We start from the raw sequence: 15,840 nt of genomic DNA, 5'->3' as shown, positions 1-15,840 counted from the left end.
GTGGCGTCCGTCCGGACGCAGCTGCCACACCTGTGCCCGACGCACGCAACCCCCTTCGTTCCATGCCAAATCCTACTCCGGAGGCAGCGTCCGTCCGGTTGGAGGTCCACGCCTACACCTGACGCCCGCACGCATCATGTCCCGCGCCTCGCGCCTGCCTGCATAGTGAACCACGACGGTGCCCCGATGGCAGCACCAGGCCTGCCGTGGCCACCCCGCGCCCGCCCATGAACCACGGCGGCTCCCCGGCAGCAACACCAGACAGCTGCAGCAGGCCGCTGTCCGCCAGCCACCAGCGCGCATTGCAACATGTGCAACACTCGATCTACTTTTGAAACATAAAGAATTAAAGATAAAATATTTGCAACATACAACTAAAACATATGAAACATTTGAAATATGCTCTTGAAACATGCGTGTATAACCATAGAAACATATGCAATATTCAGATCCACTTTTGCAACATAAGTCTGAAACATCTGAAACATATGAAAACAAACACTTGAGACATGCATGTGCCGCCATAACAAACATATGCAACATCTAGATGAAAACACTTGAAACATGCTGAAACAACCAAAATACTTTGAACATAGGCTTGAAACATGCGTATATTATCATTGCAACATATGAAACATATTAGATCTATTTTTGCAACATCCAGATGAAACACTTGAGACATAAGTCTAAAACGCCTGAAACACAGCGTCGCAGGCGGCCAAACCCTACCTAGTGTGGAACTCGGTAGCCAGCAAGCTCAAGTTAGGGGGGCGTCGAGGGCAACGGTCCAGCTAGCGTGCACCCCAGGCACGCAGGCCTCCCCTTCCTGCCGACGGGCGCCTGGATGGGGGTGCAGGCGTAGGCCTTCCCTGCCTCTCTTTCTACACGTGCGGGGTGGATGGGGGCATGGCGCGGGGCACAGAGCAGCGTAGGATGTGGCCAGCGCACGACGGCGGAGAGGAAGGCGGGCGGGGGGCGCGGCGGAGAGGAAGGCGGATGGGAGCGCAGTCACAGACTCGCGGCGCTGCGGCAATATTTTCTGTAAGAAGTTGCGGTGCCTGAATGGAGCGAAGAAAGCCTCGCGTGCATCGTGGCCCATGAATGGGGCCGTCCGTCCGGACGGACGGACGTCCTAGACAGAGCATTATCGTTCTCCAATGCGTCTACTCCCCCGTCACTGCTACACCAAGCTTGCCCAAAGTCGATCTACCTACTGACCTGATGTCCATGCAAGTAATAAAAGTCGGTTGTGCAAGAAAGTAAGTTTTGACAGGAATAAATGTGCTGGAAGTCAGTGAGATATACTTTTACAGCCACCTTTAGTTTATTCGCAATAATGCCCCTAGGGCTTACGTGCTAACTTTTCATGCCTTAACGTTACCAACGTACTTTTCAAAATTTCCAATTATTTTTCATCTTAAGAAAACATTTTTGAGACTCATTGTACCGTCCGCTGCATACATTGTATTTCGGCTCTTATGTCAGCTGTAGCAGAATGCCCCAATTAATCTGGCTCAAGCGCATGAGACCACTTCCATTGCGGTTGTCCACACATTTCAACCTGCAGTCTGTTGGGTAACGTCCCGATTCAACTACCGACGATTCCGATCGAAACCAAATGTAGCAGCAAGTGTCACACGAAGGCGAGCACAAACGTTACAACTCATCATCCACATTACACAACAAGGTTCACATGGATAAAACTACAAATAGGTCCAGCTGGAGTTCAACAAGACTTTTAAGTTATTACAGAAAAGAGTTCAACAACACAGCAGAAGACTTTCGGAGATTACAACACAACGGAAGACATAAAAATGATAAACTAACGACGCTACAGGTGACATCCAGCAGAGCCCATTACTAGACATCACATCTCACGGTCCTCTCCTGAGGAGGACGGCTCAAACTCCATGGACTAATCCGGGAGGCAAGGTACACGGCCAGGTCAGAGCAGCAATCGGATCACACGCATCATCATCATCTGAAAAGTAAAGCCACAAGCAAGGCTGAGTATACTATACTCAGCAAGACTTAACCGACTGGTGGTATATATTTAGCCGACTCCTAGACATGCAAGGCTTTTGGCTGAGGGTTCGTTTTGCCAAAAAGTGACTAAGAGTGGATCCTTACTTTCAAGTTTTAGCATCCATTTGAGTAGAGCCAACCATTAACTAAGTTTGCAGCTATCCAATAGCATTCAGCTTAGAAAAACAATTAATTAGACAACAACAACATCAAGTTACGACTCATCATTAATTGTTCTTCTTTCTTAGTATAGTGTGATAAGTGATCAAGTAGCTTCATGTAATCGCGAAGGACTGGACAACTCGAGTCGATTTCTTAACCATGCACGGATAGACCTAATCGTACGACACTGTGAGCGACACTGCTGGCCCTCACGTGGCAACTTTTCCCATCTTTCCCTGTCGTTTGCGTAGAGCCCACTTCGACCAGGGTGCAAAGACCAACAGAGAACCCCGGGCGAAGCTGTGCCCCATGGCCACTACTACACCCGACATCTCCCTACATGTCCGAGGAAGTGGGGAAAAGTCAAACGTTCAGACTGAATCAAGTACATTCAGTTTATCGATTGCCATTATCTCCCGGCATACGACTAGTTTGTTCAAAAACTTGACCAACATCACCACACTGCTCGGCCTTAGTCAAATTCATCTATGCAGATGGGGCGTTAAAACAAAACAGGAATATCGCACAAGCCCCGCCCACCAACCCTATGATTCCAACATAAGCTTAAAACCTATATCTCGCTGAGTGTAGACAATCACTCGACTTCTACCGAGTCCTAATAAGCATGGCAGTTCTAGCGACCTACACATACTAGTAATAGAACATTGGGTACCTAGGGATCATGCATCTACGGTTTCGAACAACTCCTGAAACTTAAATGCACAAGTATAGAGCATAGCAAACCGAGTGTGCTGTTAGTTTTAAAAATAGAGGTCATGCTCTAGTGCTTGCCTTCTTCAACAACCTTGGGCTCTTCCGAACATTGGTTCGGGTCTTGAGTAGCTTCAGTCGCGTGCATCCTTCGACTGGTCCACCAGGGTCAGTGATCAGCTTATAAACTCCTGTCAGCTAGTGGATTCTCTACATGACAATGCATATGTATGAGTTCATGGATGCACTGACATGAGTATGCATGATGCTTATGAGTGGAGTAACTCAATTATACAACATCACTGGGTAATCATTTACCGATAAACAACATTAATGAACTTCATTAAGAAAGCTGGGGTATGCAATTAGGAACTGAGGTAAACTGATGCTTAACTGGTCATTCATCATTAGGACACACCGGCATTAATTAAGGCAAAAGTATGGTACTTAATTCAAGCAATTAGCCATATTAAAATTTAAGCAAGAAAACATAACACAAGCCATACATGTCATGTGGACTTGCAAATTTTACTGGAGCTTTCTCATTAGCATGAGAAACTACTGTGAATTGTTCATATTTTTCGGACATTACAGAACTAATAACGAATTAAACAATATTAAAGCAGTTAGGAAAAAGATTAAAGCATAACTAATTCGGTACAGTCATTCAGGATCTGAGGTATTCATAGAAGCATGATAAGCATGAATAAGTACTACTGTAAATTTTCTAGATTTTTCTGAGCAGTAAGAGTATTTATCACATTTAAAGTTTCATTTAACAAGTGAATTCAAAAGTAATAGTTCAGCACACATTTCGTGCGAAAAAGCTCACTGAACATCTTGCACTAGGAAAAATAGAAGCAACAGAAGTGGTTTCACATTTTTCTCAACAGTATTTGAATTACCATGAATTTTCTAACTTTGAACAACATTTAATTTGAATAAAGCATAAGAAAAGATTTACAGCTGATCCAAGAGTTCAAGCAGTACCAGTGTGTTAACCTACTCACAAGGAACACAACAAAAGATGGTTTGACAATTTTGGCACATACGAAGAATTTATTATGCATTTTCTAAATTTGCTAGCCATTTTCTATTGTATAAATCCAACATAATTCTACACACAGATTGAAGTCATGCATATCACACCATTGCGAAGTACTGATCATAAGGAAGCTAACGCAACTAGTTTGTCATTTTACAATTTTTCTGTGATTCGATACGATTTTTCAAAGTTTCAACCTAAATAAGTGTTTAAATAAAGAAAACTGAAAAACCATTTTATGGATAACCCCCTAGAAAGTTTTTAAGTTTCACACATAAGTCTAGCATTTTTACACAAAACCCCATAATTTCATTTCCTTTTTGTAATGTTGTCCCGGGGCCTTCTTCAAGCTCAAGCCGTGGTCGAGCTCGCTTGGCTCGGCCGAGGCCGGCCGACGGCGAGGCCGACTAGGGCCGGAGCACCCTGGTAGGGCTCGACCGTTTGCAGCACGACAGTGGTACACAGTTGAATGACTGGGCACTAAGCGGCCTCGCTCACCGTGCATAGCATCACGGGTTGCACGGCACGCGGCGGTGCCGGCGTGCTCCGATGAGGTGGCGGCAGGACGGGGGATGGTGAGATGGGCATGAGCATCAAAGGAAGTAGAGGATGCTCACCATTGGTTTAGATTGGGTGGAGCTAGTTTGGAGGCGTTCGACAATAGTGAGGTGGTCACTGTCGCAGGGTCGGAACCACGACAAGCATTGTTGTTCGAGTGGGTGTTAGAGTACGTGTCTCTGAAAGCTCGGGTGGACTTAAGAACACAAGAATCACTAAGAGGACACAACGGTTTATCCTAGTTCAGGCTGATCGATGCCCTACGTCCAGCAGCTGATGATTCTTATACTCAAGAGCACCTAAAATCGGGGGGGGGGGGGTTACAGCAGAGTGTAGAGAGAGGTTTGGTAGGGGGTTAGCTCGGTGCTAATCCTATGGTCACCTCACCGTCGGTGGAGCCTTCCCCTCGTCGGAGAAGAGGACGACGATGGGTGCGGCGGAGGAGCACTCGGTGCCCCTCTTTGGGGTGCCTTGCTCTCGGTGCCGAGCAGGAGTGGATGGAATGAGGAATGGAATGATCTGTTTAGGATCGTTCTCCCCCCAAGGTCTGACCTTATCCCTTATATACCAAGATAGGTTGGGTACATGGCAGTTTAGGGGGATGTGTCTATGGTCTACATGCGTCGGAGTCTAGGAGGGTCTTGCAGCAGTGCTCTATGGACCATGGCGGTGTCGTGGAGCCAAAGAAGCCTTGGGTGTCGTCTAGCTGCTATGTCCTAACACTCTGCGTGTCAGGCTGTGTTGGCTTGGACTAGCCTCCCCTAGGTGGACCTTCTGGTGTCTTCTTGGTGGTGAAGGAGGTCGGCTCTAGAGGCTGATGTGCAGGCCTAAACACCGCCTAGCCCTTAGAGGCCAAGGAGACTTGTCTTCTTATGTCACGCCCCACGTGTGACGCTATCGTGGGAGCGACCAGCAAGGCCGTGCCCGAAGTGCAGCGTCTGGGAGCCCCTGAGCCTCGACAGCTCGGGGCTTGTCTTCTTGCACCTAGTCCTTAGCTAGTGTTGTAGGCTGGGTAGGATCCAAGGGCCGAGTATGGGTGAATCGTCGATCGGGAGCCCGAGGCTCGGGCGAGCCCCCGAGCCCTGAATGGGGGCTGCAGCGTGCTCAGGCTCGGTTAGGTTTCTTCATAGAAGGGTGAACGCGAGCGTACCTAATGGGTAAGCCTTCAGGCCCCTAGTGATCCTAGAGGGGTCGGTCGAGGATCTCTTCAGTTGGGAACCATTGATCTCGAGGCTTAACATACCCATATGTTAACAAAGGGCTAAATTCGATCTTCTGGTGATCGAGCTAGCCATGGTGGGGATGGCTTCCGCTAATGAGAGTGCGATGCCTTTAATGGGGCCCTTTCCCTAGTGTGACGGGGGCGTTCGGCCATCTAGGCCGAGCCATAGAGTTGCTGACCCCTTCTGGTCCTATGTCGCGTAGGTCCGTGGTCCGAGCGAGGGTTCAATGAACTTGTCTAGGAGTTACCAACTCTAGGCCTGGGGGCAACCTTCCTTTTGGTCAGAGCCTGCCATGGGTTAGGTGATCAAGAGCATATGGGCTCTAGCTCGGGGCCACCTAATCACCCGGTGCGCCATGCTTGTGCCGACCTATTGTGGCCATAGGTCAAGGCATGGGGAGTGCGGCGAGCTCAGGTGGGGGACCCTTGTTGGGTCCACCACTCAATGGCTCCTGACCCAACTCCTAGGAGTTGGTTGGTTTTGGGGGTGCACCGCCCGAGCGCTTGTCGATCGGTGGGTCGAGTTGCTTCATCTTGGGAGCTAGCGCAGCCCTCGAGGCCGTGATGGGGGCCTTGGTGCAATCTCATGTTTAGGAGAGCTGGTTGCTCAGAACTGTTGTTTCCCTCATGGGGATAGGCTGCTACGACAATAGCCTCGATGGCCAAGATTGTCGTGCCCATGCTACTAGTGGGTAAGTCTGTGAGAGCCCCAAGTTTATGGTCATTCCGTGCCTTGGTCATGTCCCCTAGAGGGGAGATTCTCGGCTTCCTGACCGAGCCGCTTATTTAGTTCCCAAGCCCATTCTATCGAGCTCGAGGGCTCTTTGCCTCCCTTGGTGGGTCACCTCAAGCAGCTCAAGGCCGGTACTCGGACATCGCTCATTAGGATGGTCAGGACGCTTCTAAGCATTCTAGCTACAGCCATGTGGGCCCATCTCCTGAGCATCCCTCGCACTTTAGTTTTTTCCCTAGGGTGGCCTTGAAGCTCAAGGGAGCTGACCTTGAACCCCGGGTGATGCCCCTTTCTTTGGGAGGGGCGTCGCTTCCGTCTGTCAGAGGGCTAGGCTCCTGTCAGGGGGTTGGAGGTACGAAAATGTAATACGGGAACAATGGGCTATGGGTAAAAGCGATGTAGCTATTTGATGTTCCATACATAATCGTATTCTCCCCTTTAGAGGTTACTGATCTTGTAAGCGCCTGGCCGGATTACCCATGTGACCCGGAACGGGCCTTCCCATGGCGGAGATAGCTTGTGACCTCTCTTGGAGGGGGCAACCCTTTAGAGGATGAGATCACCTACAACAAAAGAACGTTAGCATACCTATCTGGTGTGGTAGCGGTGCTGCCCCAGTTGATACCTGGCGGACCATATGTCGACAGTGTTTCGCTCCTCCTTGAGCATGCCGACGTTCGCCTAGCACTACTCCTTGGCTTGTTGCTCATCGTAGAAACATACAGGGGTACATGAAAATCAAGGTTAGAAGGGATGACTGCCTCAGCCCCATAGACGAGGAAGAAGGGGGTGTAACCAGTGGAGCGGTTTACACTCATCCTGAGGCTCTAGAGTAAGGAGGGGAGTTCATCCACCCAACAGCCAGCGTGGATCTTGAGCTCGTTATAGATGCAGGACTTGATCCCTTAGAGAATCATCCCATTAGCGCGCTTGACCTGGCCATTGGACTTGGGGTGGTATACTGATGCCTAGTCCACTCGAATTCACCAATAGTCACATAAATCCAAGAATTTGTGACCTGTGAACTGAGTGCCATTGTCAGTGATAATACGATTTGGAACCTCGAACCTATGGATAATGTCCTAGACAAACTCAGCCGCTCACTCTAACTTGAGGTTGATGATGGGCCAGACCTCAACCCACTTGGTGAATTTGTCGATGGTGACCAGAAGGTGGTTAAACTCTCCAGGTGCCCTCCTAAATTCTTCGACCATGTCGAGGCACCAGACCGCAAAGGGCTAGGTGATGGGGATCGTTTGGAGCACCTGTGCTTGTAGGTGGTTCTGCGCTTGGCATAGTAGTGGCACCCTTTGCAAGTCTTGACGATGTCCTAGGCATCGGTGAGGGCCGTCGGCCAGTAGAAGCCATGTCTAAAGGCTTTCCCGATGAGGCCCCTCAGAGCACCATGATGCGCGTAGATGCTGGTGTGGATGTCATAGAGCAGATCCTTCCCCTCCTAGGGGGAAATGCATCAGAATAGTACCCCAGAGGTGCTTTGGTGGTAGACCTACCCATCCACGAGCTTGTAGCTCTTGGCACACCGCACTAGCCTATGGGCGTTGGTGACGCCGTCGGGGAGGATCCCACGATCGAGGAAATCAGAGAAGGGCGCCATCCAGTTCTCAGGGGCCCTAGAAGGATGAGAGAAGCCTTTCTCTAGTGCACACGCTTCACCGGTGAGTGGTGAGGCTGGGCCAAAGGAAGGTGGACCTCACTGGCTGAGCAGGTCGTCCATAGGCGTTGAAGGCCCTTTAGAACAACCCGCTCTGAGGCTAGCGAACTCTTCATCAATGGTGGGAGGCTCCCGATGCCCGTGCTTTTGAGGTCACGCTAGAGGATTAGGGAGAGGCCTAGCTAGTGGCTTAGCCCCTCAGTGACCGTGTGTGGTGACCACCATCACGCTATCTCCGTGGGGCGGTGAGCCACCGCTGGTCGGGCTTGTGCCGGATGTGGGCCCTCTATGGGTCACCCCTAGTTCCCCTACAAGGCCAATCAAAGGGGTGTTGAGGACATTGAGGAAGACCCCCGACGATGGGTCCTTACGAGAGGACACCAACTTTGCTAGGGCGTAGGCCTCTTCATTGTCCCTTCGGAGGACGTGATGGAGCTCAATCCCATCGAACTTCTCCTCCAACTTGTGGACCTCCACACAGTAGGCCTCCATCCTCATGTTTTGGTAGGTTGACTCCTTCATGACTTGGTTGATGACCAGCTTGAAGTCTCCCCACATGAAGAGGCACTGCCTGCCAAGCTCGATGGCTACCCGGATGCCATGGAGGAGTGCCTCATACTTTGCAACTTTGTTCGTGGCCTAGAAGTGGAGCTGGAGGGCGTACCTTAGTTTATCATAGTTGCGGATATGAGGAGTAGTCCAGCACCCGCCCCTTCGAGCATGAGGGTACCATCAAAGTACATGGTATAGTATTCTAGCATGGCAGGGGCAGTTGAGGCTTGCTCTTCCGTTCACTCTGCCATGAAGTCGGCTAGCACTTGGGACTTGATCGCCATGCGAGGGGCGTATGCGATGTTGAGGCCCATGAGCTCGAGCCCCCATTTGGTGATGCATCATGTGGACTCTCGGTTGTTTATGATGTCCCCTAGGCTGCTGGAGGACATGACCACCACCGGGTGACTATCAAAGTGGTGTTAGAGTTTGCGCTTGGTGATGAGCATGGTGTAGAGAAGTTTCTAGACCTTCGGGTAGTGGGTCTTCAGATTAGAGAGGACCTCACTGATGAAATACACTAGGAGTTGAACCTTAAGGGCGTGGCCCTCCTCCTCCTATTCCACAACCGAAGCCACACCAACGGTGCGTGGAGTGGCCACAGTATAGACAAGCAGGGTCTCCCCTTGGCGTGGGAGGTTAGCACCGATGGTGTGGTGAGAAACTCTTTCAGCCAGTTCAACATGTCCTGAGCTTCCTGCATCCACTCAAAGCATTTATATTTCTTAAGGAGTTTGTACAGAGGCATACCTCGCTCCCCAAGGCGGGATATGAAGCGATTGAGTGCCGACAAGCACCCCGTGAGCCTCTAAGCCCCCTTGAGGTTCTTGATCGGCTCCATGTTGTTGATCGTGAAGATCTTCTCAGGGTTAACTTCGATGCCATGCTGTGAGATGATGAAGCCCAGGAGCTTTCCTACTGGTACCCCAAAGATGCACTTCTCTGGGTTGAGTTTGATCTGGTTGGCATGGAGGTTAGAGAAGGTTTCCTCTAGGTCGGCGATTAATCAGGTGGCCATGTGGGTTTTCACAATGATGTTGCCAATGTATACCTCGAAGTTGTGGCTGATCTGCTCTCGGAAACACTTCTCTGACACCACTGGAATGTAGCCCCAGCGTTGAGGAGGTCGAAGGGCATGGATGTGTAGCAGAAGGCACCAAAAGGGGTGATGAAAGACATGGCTAGCTAGTCTGAGGGGTTCATGGCAATCTGGTGGTACCCAGAGTACGTGTCTAGAAAGTAGAGCGCCTTGTAGCCGGCGGTCAAGTCAACCACCTGCTCGATCTGGGGAAGGGGGAATGGATCCTTCGGGAATGCATTGTTAAGGCCCATGTAATAGACGCATAGTCTCCACTTCCTATTCTTCTTCTTGACAAGGACAGGGTTAGATAGCTAATCCAGGTGCTGAACCTCCTTGATGAAGCTCATGACTAGGAGCCTAGCAAGCTCCTCGCTGATTGCCTTCCGCTTCTCCTCATCGAAGCGGTAGAGGCATTGTTGCACTAGCTTGGCATCAGCCTTGATGTTGAGGAAGTGCTCGATGATCTTGTGAGGGATGCTGGGCATGTCTGAGGGTTTCCATGCAAACATGTCAGCGTTGTCACGCAGGAACTCCATAAGGGCTGATTCCATGTGTGGGGACATGTTGGCGCCTATGCGAAGCACCTTCTTGGGATCTTGGGGGTAGGTTCAGATCATCTTAGTGTCATCAGCCGGGTGGAACACCATCATAGGACTCCCCTTTGTACTGTGCTGGGGTCCCTCTTGTAGGAGGCACAAGATCTAGGTGAGATCAGTGGCGGCAACATCGACCGTGGCGAGAGCGGTGCCCTCCTGCTCACAGAGGTAGGCCTCGGTCGTGGATGTGGATGGTGATGACTCCACATGGGCTGAGCATCTTAAGCTTCTGGCAGCCGTAATGCGGGATGGCCATGACCTTCATGTAGCATGGCCACCCTAGCAAGGTGTGGTATGGGCTGGAGAAGTCAACCACCTCAAAGTCAAGGAGCTCCTTTTAGAAGTTGGTGGGATCCCCGAATGTGATGGGGTGCTAGATGCTTGCGAGGGGGGGGGGGTGGCCTGGACCATGGGAATGATTCCCAAGAAAGGGGCCTCATCAGGTCGGAAGCTATCCCTCGGGATTCCCATGCGATCTAGTGCGTTGTCATAGAGGATGTTGAGGCCGCTCCCACCATCCACCAGCACCTTCGTGAGGTGGGCCCGTCCGACGATGCATGGGGCCAATGACAAGTGGGAAGCGACCTAGACTAGGCACATGGCAGGGATAGTCATGTTGGCCGAAGGTGATCGATACCTCCGACCAGCTAAGGTGCCATTGTGGAACTACCACCACCATGTTGACCTCCCATAGGACAGCCAGCAGTGCCCATGGGTGCCCAAGAGTAGGCCCCCTCCGAAGATCATGGGACTGACCCTAGGTTAGCTCTCCTTGTGGTAGAGATGGAAACCGCCCGTGGCTTCACGGTGATGATGTTGGGTCCTTTGGGTCATTGGCGGCTGCCACCCAACGGCCTAGGCATTGAGCGCTCTTGCGAGTTGGGGCATTAGGCGGAAACCCCTTCTGCCCCGAGGGTGTCTTAGATCTAGGCGTGGGGCAGAGCCTGTGTTGCCCCTGCCCAGTGGCAGATCCACACCAGATCTAGTGTGGGCATGTCTAGGGATCTACCCCCTGGCATCGTAGTAGCGGGGACAACGCTAGGAGCTCGTTGCCCACTAGCGTGACCATGTCAAGCGGACGAAGCTCATTGTACCAGTCGGTGACATAGGCCACCTCCCAAAGTTGAGGTCCTAGCCTGGAGTGAAGGCATTGGCTATGATGAAGAACTCGCTAGGGAAGCAGACATCACCATCTAGGGTGGTGCCGCTCTCTCCGGTGACGAGGCGGGTGGCTCTAGCCACCGTAGAGCCTGAATCACACTTGACGCTGCCCCCTACCTAGCGTGCTTATTGTCACAGGGTTAGAACCATGACAAGCATTGTTGTTTGAGTCGGTGTCAGAGTACGTGTCTCTAGTGGCTCGGTGGACTCAAGAATACAAGAATCACAGAGGGGACTTAACGGTTTATCTTGGTTCGGACCGATCGATGCCCTACGTCCAAAAGCTGATGATCCTTATACTCAAGAGCACCCAAAATCGGGGGGTTACAACAGAGTGTACAGAGAGATTTGGTAGGGGGTTAGCTTGGTGCTAATCCTAAGGTCGCCTCGCCATCAGTGGAGCCTTCCCCTCATCAGAGTGGAGGAAGACGACGGGTGCTGTAGAGGAGCTCTCGGTGCCCCTCTCTAGGTTGCCCTGCTCTCGGTGCTGAGCAAGAGCGGATGGAATGAGGAATCGAATGAACTATCTAGGATCGTTCTCCCTCCTAAGGTCCGTCCTTATCCCTTATATACTGAGATAGGTCGGGAACATGGTGGTTTGGGGGGATGTGTCTATGGTCTACATGCATCGTAGTCCAGGAGGGTTTTTGCAGTGGTGCTCTATGGACCGTGGCGGTGTTGTGGAGCCAAAGAAGCCTTGGGCATCATATAGCTGCTATGTTCTGACACTTTGCGTGTCAGGCTATGTCGGCTTGGACCGGTCTCCCCCATGTGGACCTTCTAGAGACTTCTTGGTGGTGAAGGAGGTTGGCTCCAGAGGCTGATGCATGGGCTCAAAAGTCGCCCAACCCCTAGAGGCTGAGGAGACTTGTCTTGTATCACACCCCGCGCGTGATCCTATCATGGGAGCGGCCAGCAAGGCCACACCTAAAGTGCAGTGTTTGGGAGGCCTAGAGCCTCGATGGCTCGGGGCTCGTCTTCTTATGCCCGGTCCTTGGCTGGCGTTGTAGGCTGGGTAGGTGCCAAGGGTCGAGCATGGGCGAATCATCGATTGGGAGCCTGAGGCTCGGGCGAGCCCCTGAGCCTTGAGCGAGGGCTGTGGCATGCTCAGGCTCGGTGAGGTTTCTTCGTTGAATGGTGCACACGAGCGTACCGGATGGGTATAGCCCCCAAGCCCAGGGCAATCCTAGATGGGTCGGCCGGGGGGTCTCTTCGGTCAGGAACCATTGATCCCTAGGTTTAACATACCCATATGTTATGATCTCATCAGTTAGCGACTACGACGACGACTGATGGCGATGACATTGATTTCTAGCAAGATGGGTGTTGACACAAAATGTGACGCACTGTGCCTCACACACAGCAAGCCAGAAAGCGTGGCTTCAATTGGATCCTCGGGTGCTTCGTGATCCGGAAATGTGCTAGTCAGTTTGACCTGAAAAAACTGACAAGGGATAAAGCAGTTAAATGCCAAACTGGAACATGTCGGGTGAGACCAGACAGTTCCATATATACGGCCCTGAAGCCACTTACAACGACATACAGCTATAGGAAGCTGTCTACCAACAAGTTTATAAACCATTCAGCTAATCATAAGATGAGCACACGTAAAGATCTGATTGCCGAATGCATGTGCATGGGAAGACATGTTTGAACAAGTGAAATTAATTATGAGTTAATGCATAACCAAGCTCAGCAGTCCAACCGAGTTGGGGTCCATGAAGAAGGAACATGCAAAAAACATGATTAAACTAATCTAAAACCTGCATCTGCCGCACGACACCTAGTTTCGTTAAAGCTTAAATGTAATTAACATGCATGAACCCACGACATGTGACAATCTAGATTAAAATAATTCAGCCATTATGAGCATGTTATCTATTTGCAAAGGTAATATGAAAAGCAATGATTATTGAAGCGCGAATAAAACCATAAGAGAGGGCCGAACAATATCAATCTAGATTGGGCAGAAGTGTGTTACAAATATATAAAATATTTGAAATATGCAACACAGGATAACTTAATGAATCTATTTAGATTTTGCCGTATCTAATAGAGCCGATAACTATCTTGCTTTCACTAAGCATATTGAGCAAACGCCTACCGCACGGTATCTACTCATAAACAAAGCATAAGCAAAGACTTCTTGATTGTCAAGCAAAGATCCGCCGCACGACCATTGAAAACAAACAAGACTACTTGCATCATGTCTAAATCCACCGCATGATACTAAACATGATAACAAGGTTGTCGGAACTTACGGAGGTCGACGGATCGATGACTCCTCTCGAAGAACTCGACGACACGACAAAAGGACTCGAAGGTTGGCACGGGGCTGGTTGTATTGATTTGGTTGTGAACACGATTACAATGGTCGAGGGTCAATATTTATACCCTAGACAAAACACGAGTCCTAAAAGACTACGATTTACAAAGGAACTCTTAAACAAACTTGGAAACTATGATTCCTTGCCCTAAACTCTCAGAGTCCTTTATTATTACAACTTTCATCTTTTCGGTCGGCTTTGCCTGCCATCTTCCGCTTTCCCGAATGGAGTCACCACCTTCTGAAGTAACCGACTGCACAAGCGTTTAGCCGACCGCTCGTTTTGTTTGCCGAATATCCTTCTTCCCGCATGCGGGTCCACCTGTCATCCTCCAAAGTCGACCAAAATCCAGTGTTAACACATGCCCCCTCAATTTCGGGATAAAAGTTGTTTTATTCTGAAATTGACCACAAGCTCCTTCTTCCTCCTAGGTCAGCACCGCTCAACACCGCAGCCGCTATCCAAAAATTCAAACTTTCAGCACAACCTCGGACCCACTTCGAATCTTCAATGGCGACCTAGGATGAAATTCCAGAGGTAAACTTCACTTATATTCGGCAATTTTCATTTGATCTTCCCGTTCTTCTTTTGGCTTATTCCTCTTTGATTTCAATCACCCTTTAAAGGAATACAAGAATCAGATTTTGATCCCCTATGCTGCCAACCCCGATTCCTATTTCCTCGGCCCAATGGGAAATCCTGACCCTTTTGAAATTATCGAGAAGGAAACCCAAAGAATCCCTTTCAAATCTGGGATCACCTTGCCAAACCGATGGCCAAACACGTTCAAGAATTGGCCATTTCCCCCAATCGCTGGATGGCAGAATTAGTATAGGAGAATGCTAGAGAAAAGCAGCAGCCACTGGGAAAGTCAAGACATCAGTCATTGTCTGGAATTATCCTTAGCAGAAACACCCAGAAACGATTCCCTTTTGATAGCAGCTTCCCATTTTTGGTCTGACACCATTAATGCCTTCATCTTCGGCCATGGTATGATGACCATTACTCTAGCCGACGTGTTCATGATGACCGGCTTGAACGTGTCACTACCAGTATACCCTCATAAGTACAAGAGCAAAAGTAATCAAAGAGCCGTCAGCTCTGGATGTGGATGGGTTAAATACATCCAGAACTACATGAATGCATCTCGCACCATTTCTGACAAAGAGTTGAAAGCCTTCATGAATATGTGGCTATGCAGATTCATCTTCTGTGGAAAATCTAATGAACCAACTCTGAATCACATGGTGATGGCTGAAGACTTAGTTGTAGGCACTCAGATCCCACTAGGCAAATATCTCTTAGGGTCTGTTTATCATATGATGCATCAGACTACTCTTCAGATGCGCCAAGGTGGAGAAATCTCTTGTGTGAATGGTCCCTAATGGCTAATTCAAATGTGGCTCCAGCTATACATGCATCAGATAACCCCTGTGAGCCTCTTCAATCTAAGTTTTCCTTCAGTTAACTATGCTGAAGGCAGTACAGCAAAGGTTAAGGCTTGTCAGACTTATGGGGAAGCAGCATCATCTATCAGCATTGACATAGACATTGGTCATTTCTTCAAGCTGTTTTTCAAAGGATTCGGCAATGCACTCTGGTTCCCTTACAGAGAAAATGAAAATTTGACTTTGCCCTGCAAGTTTAGCTATGAAATTGGTTGTTCAGGTCAAGAATCCACGGAGATCTTTAACTCCTTTATCAAACCTTGCACTCTGCCAGCTGAATTTCATCATGGGAGGTTAGTGCAGTCCACCTATGAATTCTACTATCCAAATATGGTGGCCAGACAATTAGGATGTGGCCAGCTTCCCCCAAGATTCCTCTTCTCAACAATCATAAAGTCAAGGGAAGTAATAACAGAAAGAATGGAAGCCAAGAAAATCTTTGAATTAGGATGGGAATTGCCAACATACGAACCATCTCCATTTGAGCTAATAGATGTTGCTCATCCCTTCTTTGTCTCTTGGTGGCAAGAATGGCATGCTCATATCT

Source organism: Miscanthus floridulus, chromosome 18 (genome assembly GCF_019320115.1).
Source record: "Miscanthus floridulus cultivar M001 chromosome 18, ASM1932011v1, whole genome shotgun sequence".
Lineage (NCBI taxonomy): Eukaryota > Viridiplantae > Streptophyta > Magnoliopsida > Poales > Poaceae > Miscanthus > Miscanthus floridulus.
This window is presented reverse-complemented; position numbering follows the sequence as displayed.